This window comes from Erythrolamprus reginae, chromosome 1 (genome assembly GCF_031021105.1).
Source record: "Erythrolamprus reginae isolate rEryReg1 chromosome 1, rEryReg1.hap1, whole genome shotgun sequence".
Classification (NCBI taxonomy): domain Eukaryota; kingdom Metazoa; phylum Chordata; class Lepidosauria; order Squamata; family Dipsadidae; genus Erythrolamprus; species Erythrolamprus reginae.
Window position 1 is genome coordinate 394936405 of NC_091950.1, and position 12217 is coordinate 394948621.

The 12217-nt window shown below is 45.2% G+C and overlaps 1 protein-coding gene across 1 annotated transcript in view; it reads right to left on the reverse strand.

Annotated features, from left to right (window-relative positions):
• Positions 1-12217, reverse strand: part of LRRC75A (leucine rich repeat containing 75A) — a 109800-nt gene that overhangs the window by 85816 nt on the left and 11767 nt on the right. The window lies entirely within an intron of this gene.

Genomic DNA, 12217 nt, shown 5'->3' on the forward strand with positions numbered 1-12217 from the left:
TTGTATCTCAAAAAGTTTGTATGACGAGGCGTTTGTAAGATGAGGTATCACTGTAGTTATTAGGCACGCTGGTAACTACTTTTTACTAGTGTCATGTACAGTATATTAAATTAACACGCTTCACAATGGGGGAGACGGCACCTCCGCCTTCTCCTGGAGCCCATTACGATGTGGAGCATGGCCGGAAGAAGCAGCCGTGAGACTCAGAGAGTGCTGGAGAGAGAGAGAGAGAGAGGAAGAAGGAGAGAGACAGACAGACAGACAGAAAGAGAGAGAGATACAGAGGGAGAGGGAGGGGGAGAGTGTTACAGTGGTTAGAGTGCTACTTCTACTGACCAACAGCTGCCAGCAGTTTGGCAGATCGAATCTCAGGTTGACTCAGCCTTCCATTCCTCCACGATAGGTAAAATGAAGACGGTTAGGTTAGGTTAGGTTTATTGGATTTACAGTATATGCCACCTCTCTCCGCAAACTCGGGGCGGCTCACAACAATAATAAAAAACAGTACAGTACATAATACCAAATCCAATGCCCACCCATCTAGTTACAATTTAAATTAATAATCTCATAAAAACAGTATATATAAAAAACAGGCACACAGTCAATCAATCAACAAAACAACATGGGCAAGGGGGAGGTGTTTTAGTTCCCCCATGCCTGACGGCAAAGGTGGGTCTTAAGGAGTTTACGAAAGGCAGGGAGGGTGGGGGCAATCCTAATCTCAGGGGGGAGCTGGTTCCAGAGGGTCGGGACCCCCACAGAGAAGGCTCTTCCCCTGGGTCCCGCCAGACGACATTGTTTAGTCGACAGGACCCGGAGAAGGCCAACTCTGTGGGACCTAACCGGTCGCTGGGATTCGTGCGGCAGGAGGCGGTCCCGAAGATATTCTGGTCCGGTGCCATGAAGGGCTTTATAGGTCATAACCAACACTTTGAATTGTGACCGGAAACTGATCGGCAGCCAATGCAGACTGCGGAGTGTTGGAGTGATATGGGCATACTTGGAGAAGCCCATAATTGCTTTCGCAGCTGCATTCTGCACGATCTGAAGTTTCCGAACACTTTTCAAAGGTAGCCCCATGTAGAGAGCGTTACAATAGTCGAGCCTCGAGGTGATGAGGGCATGAGTGACTGTGAGCAATGACTCCCGGTCCAAATAGGGCCGCAACTGGCGCACCAGGCGAACCTGGGCAAACGCCCCCCTCGCCACAGCTGAAAGGTGTTTTTCTAATGTGAGCTGTGGATCGAGGAGGACGCCCAAGTTGCGGACCCTCTCTGAGGGGGTCAATAATTCCCCCCCCAGGGTAATGGACGGACAGATAGAATTGTCCTTGGGAGGCAAAACCCACAGCCACTCCGTCTTGTCTGGGGAGTTTGAGTTTGTTGACACCCATCCAGGCCCCAACAGCCTCCAGGCACCGGCACATCACTTCCACTGCTTCGTTGACTGGACATGGGGTGGAGATGTACAACTGGGTATCATCGGCATATTGATGATTCCTCACCCCATGCCCTTGGATGATCTCGCCCAGCGGTTTCATGTAGATATTAAATAGCAGGGGGGAGAGGACCGACCCCTGAGGCACCCCACAAGGGAGAAACCTAGGAGTCGACCTCTGACCCCCCACTAACACCGACTGCGACCGGCCAGAGAGGTAGGAGGAGAACCACTGAAGAACAGTGCCTCCCACTCCCAACCCCTCCAGCCGGCGCAGAAGGATACCATGGTCGATGGTATCGAAAGCCGCTGAGAAGTCAAGGAGCACCAGGACAGAGGACAGGCCCCTGTCCCGGGCTCGCCAGAGATCATCCATCAACGCGACCAAAGCAGTTTCCGTGCTGTAGCCGGGCCTGAATCCAGACTGCTGAGGACCTAGATAATCGGCTTCATCCAAGGACCGCTGGAGTTGAAGTGCCACCACCTTCTCGACAACCTTCCCCATGAAGGGAAGGTTGGAGACTGGACGGTAGTTATTAAGCACGGCTGGGTCCAGGGAAGGCTTCTTGAGGAGGGGGCGCACAACCGCCTCCTTATAAAGGGGCGGAAAGGACCCCCTCCCCAAGGAGGCGTTGACAATCTCCTGGACCCAGCTCCGTGTCACCCCTCGACTGGCCGAAACCAGCCAAGAGGGACACGGATCCAGTAAACAGGTGGCGGAACTCACAGCTCCAATGGCCTTGTCCACTTCATCAGGTGTCACCAAGTCAAACTCCTCCCAGACAGATGGACAAAGACGTTTAGCCCCAGTCACCTCGACTGACTCATTGTCAGTCGACTCTGTTTCACAATTGGAGTTGAGGTCCGCTCGGATCCGGGCGATTTTATCAGCGAAAAACGTGTTAAAATCCTCGGCACTACTCTGCAAGGGCTCCCCAACTCCCCTCTGATTAAGAAGGGAGCGGGTTACCCTAAACAGAGCGGCCAGGCGGGATTCCGCTGATGCAATCAAGGCGGCATGATACGCGCATCTTGCCGCCTTGAGCGCCACTTTGTAAGTCTTAATATGAGCTCTTACAAGTGTTCGATCGGATTCGGACTTACTCTTCCTCCATCGCTTCTCCAGACGTCTCTTCTGGCGCTTCAACACCCGGAGCTCCTCGTTGAACCATGGAGCTCTACGGGGTCTAGTGCCGCGGAGAGGTCGCAACGGCGCAATCCGGTCAAGAGCCTCCCCTGCAGCCTTGTTCCAGGCCTCAGCAAGAGACTCTGCCGAACTGTGGACAAGTGTATCTGGAATAACCCCAAGCGCCATCTGGAAGCCTTCTGGATCCATCAGGCGTCTGGGGCGGAACCTCCTAATTGGTTCCGCCTCCCTGCGGGGAAGGATTGGAGCCAGGAAGTTAAGCCGCATTAGGAAATGATCTGACCACGACAAAGGCAACACTTCTAAGCCCCTTAATCTCAGATCATTACTCAGTTGCTCAGAGAGGAATATCATATCGGGTGCGTGCCCACCCTCGTGAGTCGGATCCTGAACTACTTGAGTCAGGTCCATGGCTGTCATGGTGGCCATGAACTCCTGTGCCAGTCCAGAGGAACCGCCGAGCGACGGCAGATTGAAGTCCCCCAGGACGATAAGTCCGGGGAACTCCACCGCCAGCCCGGCCACCTCCTCGAGTAGCACAGGCAGGGCTGTTGACACGCAGCTGGGAGGCAGGTACGTGAGTAACAAGCCCACCTGAACCCCTAAGTCCAACTTCACCAGGAGGGACTCGCAACCCGCAACCTCTGGAGCAATGAGCCTACGCAGGCCAAGACTCTCCCTGGCTATAATAGCCACTCCTCCCCCCCCTTCCCTGGGGTCGAGGTTGGTGCCATACCCGAAACCCAGCTGGGCAAATTTCAGAGAGAGGAACTCCTCCCTCCAGGCCCAGCCAGGTTTCAGTCACACAAGCCAGGTCGGCCTCCTCATCCAGGATCAGATCCCGGATGAGGAGAGCTTTATTTACCACCGACCTGGCATTGAGTAGCAACAACTTGAGCCCAGGGCCAGAATTACACTCATCACCAGTGCCTTGAGTTAAGCTCATGGAGCCTGAAGAAGGGATCGCTACTAAGCAGCGATCCCTCCTTCCCCTGGAACGGCTAGCTCCGTTAGGGGCAACATATGCTGACTCTCTGTAAACTGCTTAGAGAGGGCAGTAAAGCACTGTGAAGCAGTATATAAATCTAAATAGAAGATAGAAGAAGAAAGAGAGAAGGAGACAGACCCAAACAAAGAGAGAGGCAGAAAAAGAGGCAGGGAGAAACAAAGAGAGAGAGAGAGAGAGAGAGAGAGAGAGAGAGAGAGAGAGAGAGAGAGAGAGAGAGAGAGAGAGAGCTGTTTCCCATAGACAAAATGTTTAACATTTTGTGGGAAAACCTCTAGGCTTTAACTGACCCAATTAACCAGGTTGTGCAGCCTAACTGTACCCCTTCTATTTACTGATGTAAGTCTAATAAGGGGGTCCCCCATCTGAGAGTGGAGATTGTATCGTATTTCATTACAATTCCAAATCGTTTTATCATCAAGGACCTCACCTACAAAAAGATATTGACAAAATTGAACGGGTCCAAAGACGGGCTACAAGAATGGTGGAAGGTCTTAAGCATAAAACGTATCAGGAAAGACTTAATGAACTCAATCTGTATAGTCTGGAGGACAGAAGGAAAAGGGGGGACATGATCGAAACATTTAAATATATTAAAGGGTTAAATAAGGTCCAGGAGGGAAGTGTTTTTAATAGGAAAGTGAACACAAGAACAAGGGGACACAACCTGAAGTTAGTTGGGGGAAAGATCAAAAGCAACATGAGAAAACATTATTTTACTGAAAGAGTAGTAGATGCTTGGAACAAACTTCCAGCAGACGTGGTAGATAAATGCACAGTAACTGAATTTAAACATGCCTGGAATAAACATATATCCACCCTAAGATAAAATACAGAAAATAGTATAAGGGCAGACTAGATGGACCATGAGGTCTTTTTCTGCCGTCAGACTTCTATGTTTCTATGTTTCTATGTTTCTCTATTAAGAGCTGCTGCTTGTGGCTGAGCTATGAACATGCCCCTGGAACTCATCATATGCTGGAGGCAGCCCCGAGTCCTCAGAGAGGGGCGGCATATAAATCCAAAAAATAAAATAAAATAAAATAAAAACGACTCCCTATTCCCTGCCACAAATTTTGCCCTACATTTTAGGGAAATGTCTCTGAAAAGTTCCAGGCAAGACAAGATGCCCCTACAAATCCTTTTTTCAGGCAGAGCTTAGCAGAATGTTTATCAAAACAGATTTAGATCTGACGTAGAAAAAGGCATATGGTCCACTCCGTTCTGAGATTATATTATTTCCAGATCCAAGCAGAGAGCTCGGAAATACAAATTCTTCCCAGCACTGATTCTTTTTGGCCTGCCAAAAACTAATCTGCAGAGATGAAAATGGTTGTTTAAAAAAACAACCCAAAACAGGAATTATTCAAAATCTAAGATGATCCTTATTGAGGTTCAGGGTCTCACGCCACCATCTCAAACTCCAGCAAATGAAGTGATCCATATTTTATCATTGACGATTCCTCCCAGAGGCATTGAGGACAAAGGAATGGACACAGATGAGTAACAGGTTAAAAACTCATTCACACAACTTCACTCACTGATTTGATAAGACTGGACTGTGATCCTTAATATAGTTATTGACAAAATTGAACGGGTCCAAAGACGGGCTACAAGAATGGTGGAAGGTCTTAAGCATAAAATGTATCAGGAAAGACTTCATGAACTCAATCTGTATAGTCTGGAGGACAGAAGGAAAAGGGGGGACATGATCGAAACATTTAAATATGTTAAAGGGTTAAATAAGGTTCAGGAGGGAAGTGTTTTTAATACCGTAGGAAAGTGAACACAAGAACAAGGGGGCACAATCTGAAGTTAGTTGGGGGAAAGATCAAAAGCAATGTGAGGAAATATTATTTCACTGAAAGAGTAGTAGATCCTTGGAACAAACTTCCAGCAGACGTGGTTGGTAAATCCACAGTAACTGAATTTAAACATGCCTGGGATAAACATATATCCATCCTAAGATAAAACACAGGAAATAGTATAAGGGCAGACTAGATGGACCATGAGGTCTTTTTCTGCCGTCAGTCTTCTATGTTTCTATGTTTCTTAAAAGCTTGCATGAAAATAAATTTATTTGCTAAGATGCTCCAAGACTTGGGAGCTTTTTGGGGGAGAGGGGGAGACACAGAGACTGCAGCAACGAACAAATACAGCTACCTCTTCAGAAGCATCAAGGGAAGTTGATTCTTGCATTATAGTTCCAGGAGTGGAAAGGAATATGTTTTTGGGCACCAGTGAAAAAAAACCCTGGATAAAACAGGAAGTCACAGAGGTCTGTTATATGTGTGTGTGGTGGGAAGGGAGAAATTGTAGGGCAATTTTCTAGAAGAAGGATACTTTCAAGGATCTTTATCCAGGTCAATTGGTGACTTTAGCACAGTGGTTCCCAACCTGCGGATCGGGATTCCTTTGGGGGTCGAACAACCATTTCATAGGGGTCGCCTAAGACCGTGGGAAAAGACAAATTTCCCATGGTGTTAGGAATTAAAGCTTCTATTCTGGCGCCATGGAACATATTTTTACAATCCGACCAATCAGGCGTTTACAGAGGGATGTCCCTCTGACCTTCCTGCCAATCAGCTTAAAGCTCTGTTGGGAGAATTGGCGCTAGACTTATGGTTGGGGGTCACCACAACATGAGGAACTGTATTAAAGGGTTATGGTATTAGAAAGGTTGAGAATCACTGCTTTAGCAGAACCTTTTTTTTAAGGGACAGAGAAATTCCATCAGATCTACCTTATTCTCTGTTGTGGCATCCAGGCAAAGTAAGTTCAGTTTGTTCAGGACTGAAATATCACCTATTCTGATATTTTGGCACTAGGGAGAAAAGGAGTGGTTGGAGGAAGGATAGCAAGCACCTTTAGAAAGACAGAATTTGAGGGGAGGACATGAAAATATAGTTACAAACCTAAATTTGATTTTTATTACTTTACTTTACTTATTACATAAAAAATAATTCATGACCCGACAGATAAAATTGCACTATCACTCCTACATAGAAAATAATTCAAGCAAATACCTAGCAGGCCAATACTTTACTCATTATTACCGTATGTCTTGTTTAGTTCTACTGGACTTATTCCAAGGAAAATATATTAAATAAAGAGAAACAATCTCCAGAATTGCAAAATGAACTTGTTTGTTTGTTTGTTTGTTTGTTTACAGTATTTTGTACTTCTATGCCGCCCAATCCCAATGGGCCTCAGGGCCCTTATAGTTAATTAGATAGTTCTACCCACTTAAGAGTAAATAAAACTCCAATATCATTCATAGGATAAAGAGAGAGAAAAGAACTTCACATAGATTTTCTGCCAATATTTTCTCAAATTTCTAATCCTACGAAGTCAGTAAGGGGCGTGCATAAGTGCACCAGAGTGTCCTAATGTTTCTCTTTTACTAGTATCATGTATATAAATATTATTATATCTTTATATAACACCAATAGATATTTGACAAAACAAACAGAAAAACAAATAAAATAAATAATTTTTTATCTCTTTATTCCAGCAACAGATCGGATTATGTAGATCTGTTTTTCTTGCTTGGATGTTGCTGTGACTGAATGATGCTATCCTTTACATTTTTAATTTTCTTGCCCTTATCTTAATTGGCAAGTTTTCATTAAATGTATAGGTGATATATACAGGGTAAATATGCTAACAATTTGAGCTTCTCTTTAGGTGAGTATACAGACATACAGTATATACCCAGTTTCTTGATCACGTTACGTAAGTGATTCCTTACTGGGCTTCTGAAAACTGTTTTAAGGTAACAGACTATAGATTTTTTAATAGTGTTTTAATTAAATTTATTTATTTATTTATTTATTTGTTGGATTTGTATGCCGCCCCTCTCCGGAGATTCAGGGCGGTTAACAGCAATAATAAAACAGCATATAATAATAATAATCCAATACTAAAAACAGTTAAAAACCCATTATTATAAAAACCAAACATACCATGCATAAAATTGTAAGGCCTGGGGGCAGGCATGGGTTTTAAGAAGCTTACGAAAGGCAAGGAGGGTGGGGGCAATTCTAATCTCTGGGGGGAGTTGGTTCCAGAGGGCCGGGGCCGCCACAGAGAAAGCTCTTCCCCTGGGTCCCGCCAAGCGACATTGTTTAGTTGACGGGACCCGGAGAAGACCCACTCTGTGGGACCTAACTGGTCGCTGGGATTCGTGCAGCAGAAGGCGGGCCCTGAGATAATCTGGTCCGGTGCCATGAAGGGCTTTATAGGTCATAACCAACACTTTGAATTATATAATACTAAATAAATACTAAATAAATTATATAATATATATAATTATATAACAATTCCCTCTAAGATGCTTCTGAAAGACAACGAATCTCAGATGATTCTCTCAATATAATTGTTTAATCTACATGTACCAAATTTTGGTTCGGAAGCCTAAACTTTTTGCTCTTACTGTAGTATTTCTGCATATTTACTCAAAACAGCCAGTGCAAGTTAAGGTGCCAGACAATTGCAGAAAGAACTAGGTTGTAGTCTACCTTCAGGCCACAGACCCACACTGAGTAATCAGAGGTGTTTTGTTGTGTGGAAAAATATGAGGATGGACTACAATTTACACCTGAACAAAATTAGGTTTATAAATCTAATACATGAAAATTTCATTTCAGAGTTGGTTCCCAAAGTAATGGTTCAGACTTTTCTGCAGAATGTCTGAAAAAGTGCATAGAATGACAAAATAACACAGTTCATCCTACACATACCTCTCCCGCATTTACTATGCAAACTGTAGCAGAGAATATGGTATGTAAGTGTCAGGAACGTACAGGAAGGACTTTTTGTCTGCAAAACATATAGCAGAGATGGGGCCATAGTACAAAGTACTGTATTTTTCAGAGTACAAAATGCACCGGAGTATAAGATGCACCATAGTTTTGGGGGAGGAAAAGAAGACAAAATATCCGCCTACCATATATTCATCTGCCTAGAGTCCTTAGTCTGGTCAGTTTTAGCACATTATTTTATCCCCTGGTTAGGGCTACAAAAACCCTTATTCAGAGAGAGTAACAACGAAAGAGCTTGCAAGCAAGTAAGAGCTGGGAACATTGTTAGCATCTGGTTAGGGATGGAAAGAAACATTTGGAGCAAGTTAGAGCAATGAAAAAAACCCTGCAAAGACTTAGGGCTTGGAAAACATTCTTTGCAGAGAGTAACAATGAAAGAGCTTGCAAGTCGCTGGGAACATTGTTAGCACCTGGTTAGGGCTGGATAGAAACATTCTGAACAAGTAGAGCAATGAAAAAAAGCCTGCACAGACTTCGGCCTTGGAAAACATTCTTTGCAGAGAGTAACAATGAAAGAGCTTGCAAGTCGCTAGGAGCTGGGAACATTGTTAGCACCTGGTTAGGGCTGGATAGAAACATTCTGAACAAGTAGAGCAATGAAAAAAAGCCTGCAAAGACTTAGGGCTTGGAAAACATTCTTTGCAGAGAGTAACAATGAAAGAGCTTGCAAGTCGCTAGGAGCTGGGAACATTGTTAGCACCTGGTTAGGGCTGGATGAGATCATCCAAGGACATGGGGTGAGGTATCATCAATATGCCGATGATACCCAGCTTTACATCTCCACCCCATGCCCAGTCAACGAAGCGGTGGAAGTGATGTGCCGGTGCCTGGAGGCTGTTGGGGCCTGGATGGGTGTCAACAGACTCAAACTCAACCCGGATAAGACGGAGTGGCTGTGGGTTTTGCCTCCCAAGGACAACTCCATCTGTCCGTCCATTACCCTGGGGGGGGAATTATTGACCCCCTCAGAGAGGGTCCGCAACTTGGGCGTCCTCCTCGATCCACAGCTCACATTAGAACAACATCTCGCAGCTGTGGCGAGGGGGACGTTTGCCCAGGTTCGCCTGGTGCACCAGTTGCGGCCCTATCTGGACCGGGACTCACTGCTCACAGTCACTCATGCCCTCATCACCTCGAGGTTCGACTACTGTAATGCTCTCTACATGGGGCTACCTTTGAAAAGTGTTCGGAAACTCCAGATCGTGCAGAATGCAGCTGCGAGAGCAGTCATGGGCTTACCCAGGTATGCCCATGTTTCACCATCACTCCGCAGTCTGCACTGGCTGCCGATCAGTTTCCGGTCACAATTCAAAGTGTTGGTTATGACCTTTAAAGCCCTTCATGGCACTGGACCAGAATATCTCCGAGACCGCCTCCTGCCGCACGAATCCCAGCGACCAGTTAGGTCCCACAGAGTGGGCCTTCTCCGGGTCCCGTCAACTAAGCAATGTCGGTTGGCGGGCCCCAGGGGAAGAGCCTTCTCTGTGGCGGCACCGGCCCTCTGGAACCAACTCCCCCCGGAGATTAGAACTGCCCCTACTCTTCCTGCCTTCCGCAAACTTCTTAAAACCCACCTTTGCCGTCAGGCATGGGGGAATTGAAACATCCCCCCCCCCTGGGCACATTGAATTTATATATGGTATGCTTGTGTGTGAGTCTGTTAGTTTGTGGGGTTTTTTAAATCTTTAAAATTTTAAATTGTTGATTACTTATGATTTGTCTTTTTACATGTTGTGAGCCGCCCCGAGTCTTCGGAGAGGGGCGGCATACAAATCCAAGTAATAAATAAATAAATAAATAAATAGAAACATTCTGAGCAAATAGAGCAATGAAAAAAAGCCTGCAAAGACTTAGGGCTTGGAAAACATTCTTTGCAGAGAGTAACAATGAAAGAGCTTGCAAGTCGCTAGGAGCTAGGAACATTGTTAGCACCTGGTTAGGGCTGGATAGAAACATTCTGAGCAAATAGAGCAATGAAAAAAACCCTGCAAAGACTTAGGGCTTGGAAAACATTCTTTGCAGAGAGTAACAATGAAAGAGCTTGCAAGTCGCTAGGAACATTGTTAGCACCTGGTTAGGGCTGGATAGAAACATTCTGAACAAGTAGAGCAATGAAAAAAAGCCTGCACAGACTTCGGCCTTGGAAAACATTCTTTGCAGAGAGTAACAATGAAAGAGCTTGCAAGTCGCTAGGAGCTGGGAACATTGTTAGCACCTGGTTAGGGCTGGATAGAAAGATTCTGAGCAAATAGAGCAATGAAAAAAACCCTGCAAAGACTTAGGGCTTGGAAAACATTCTTTGCAGAGAGTAACAATGAAAGAGCTTGCAAGTCGCTAGGAGCTGGGAACATTGTTAACACCTGGTTAGGGCTGGATAGAAACATTCTGAGCAAGTAGAGCAATGGAAAAAAGCCTGCACAGATTTAGGCCTTGGAAAACATTCTTTGCAGAGAGTAACAATGAAAGAGCCTGCAAGATAAGAGCTGGGAAGATTGTTAGCAGCTAGTTAGGGCTGAAAAAAAAGCTTCAAAAAAGCTACATTCAGAGTATGAGACACACCCAAATTTTTAGCCTCTTTAAGGAAGGAAAAAGAAGTGTTTTATACTCTGAAAAATACGGTATGAAATGACTTTATGAAATGACTAACCAGAAAACTGTATCAACAAAACATAGTTATTTCTGCAATGCTATTCCAGATTTCATGTCAATCCATAGTCCTTGTCAATAAGGTGTCAACACTATCAATTAACAACGCAAACAAGCACTTTGGATATATATTGCCGTGATGGTGAACCTATGGCACGTGTGTCAGAGAGGGCATGCAAAGCCCTTTCTGTGGGCACATGTGCCATCACCAGCTGCTCTTCCGGGTTTCATCACACATAAGCGCATGAGACAGCTGGTCTGTTGCACTTGTGCACTGGCCAACTGCTCTCTTCCAGGTTTCAGCGAGCGCATGCGTGCCGGCCAGCTAGTCTTCGTGTGCAGACCAGCTGGCCATGTTCATGTGTGTGCAGGAATCTGGAAGTGGAGTTGGCAGGTGCGTATACATAGCGGAGCAGCTGGCCAGTGTGCACATACGCGATGGAATTTGGCTGCTGCATGCATGCACACACACACACCGATTAGCTGCTCTCGTCTGGGTTACGGCACTCTGGCGCATATGTGCACGCTTGCATGCACGTATTCCAGTTTTGGTACTCAGTGCCGAAAAAATTAACCATAACTTCTATATTGCATTCAAGTATAGTGGGAGATATTCAATTGGTATACAGTTTCCAGGAGAAAGCCATGTTTTCCTGCCCCAAATGCCCATTTGGCAATTTCATAAAAAAGCAGTTAGTTAGTTAGTTAGTTAGTTAGTTAGTTAGTTAGTTAGTTAGTTAGTTAGTTAGTTAGTTCGTTCAATTTTTTATGCTGCCCTTCTCCTTAGACTCAAGGGAAGCTTACAACATATTAGCAATATGTTAGTTGTCCAACTATATATTTTATTTTTTTCTAGAAGTCTAGGTGTCCTAGTGGATGATCATTTAAGTACTGACCAGCAGTGTGCTGTAGCTATCAAAAATATCAATACAGTCCTAGACTGTTTCAACAGACGGATAGTATCAAGATCACGAGAAGGAATAATAATCAAGCTCCCAATGCCTGAACAGACAAACTAGAAGAGAGATTTGCCGTCATGCTGGTGTGTACGGACTGAGTGGGGGTTTTACTCCCCCCCATCGCGATGTCTGCAGCATAGACAGAGCAATGGAGGCGGAAAACGAGGAGTTTCCACCAGTCTTTCTCTTTTGTTCCCCT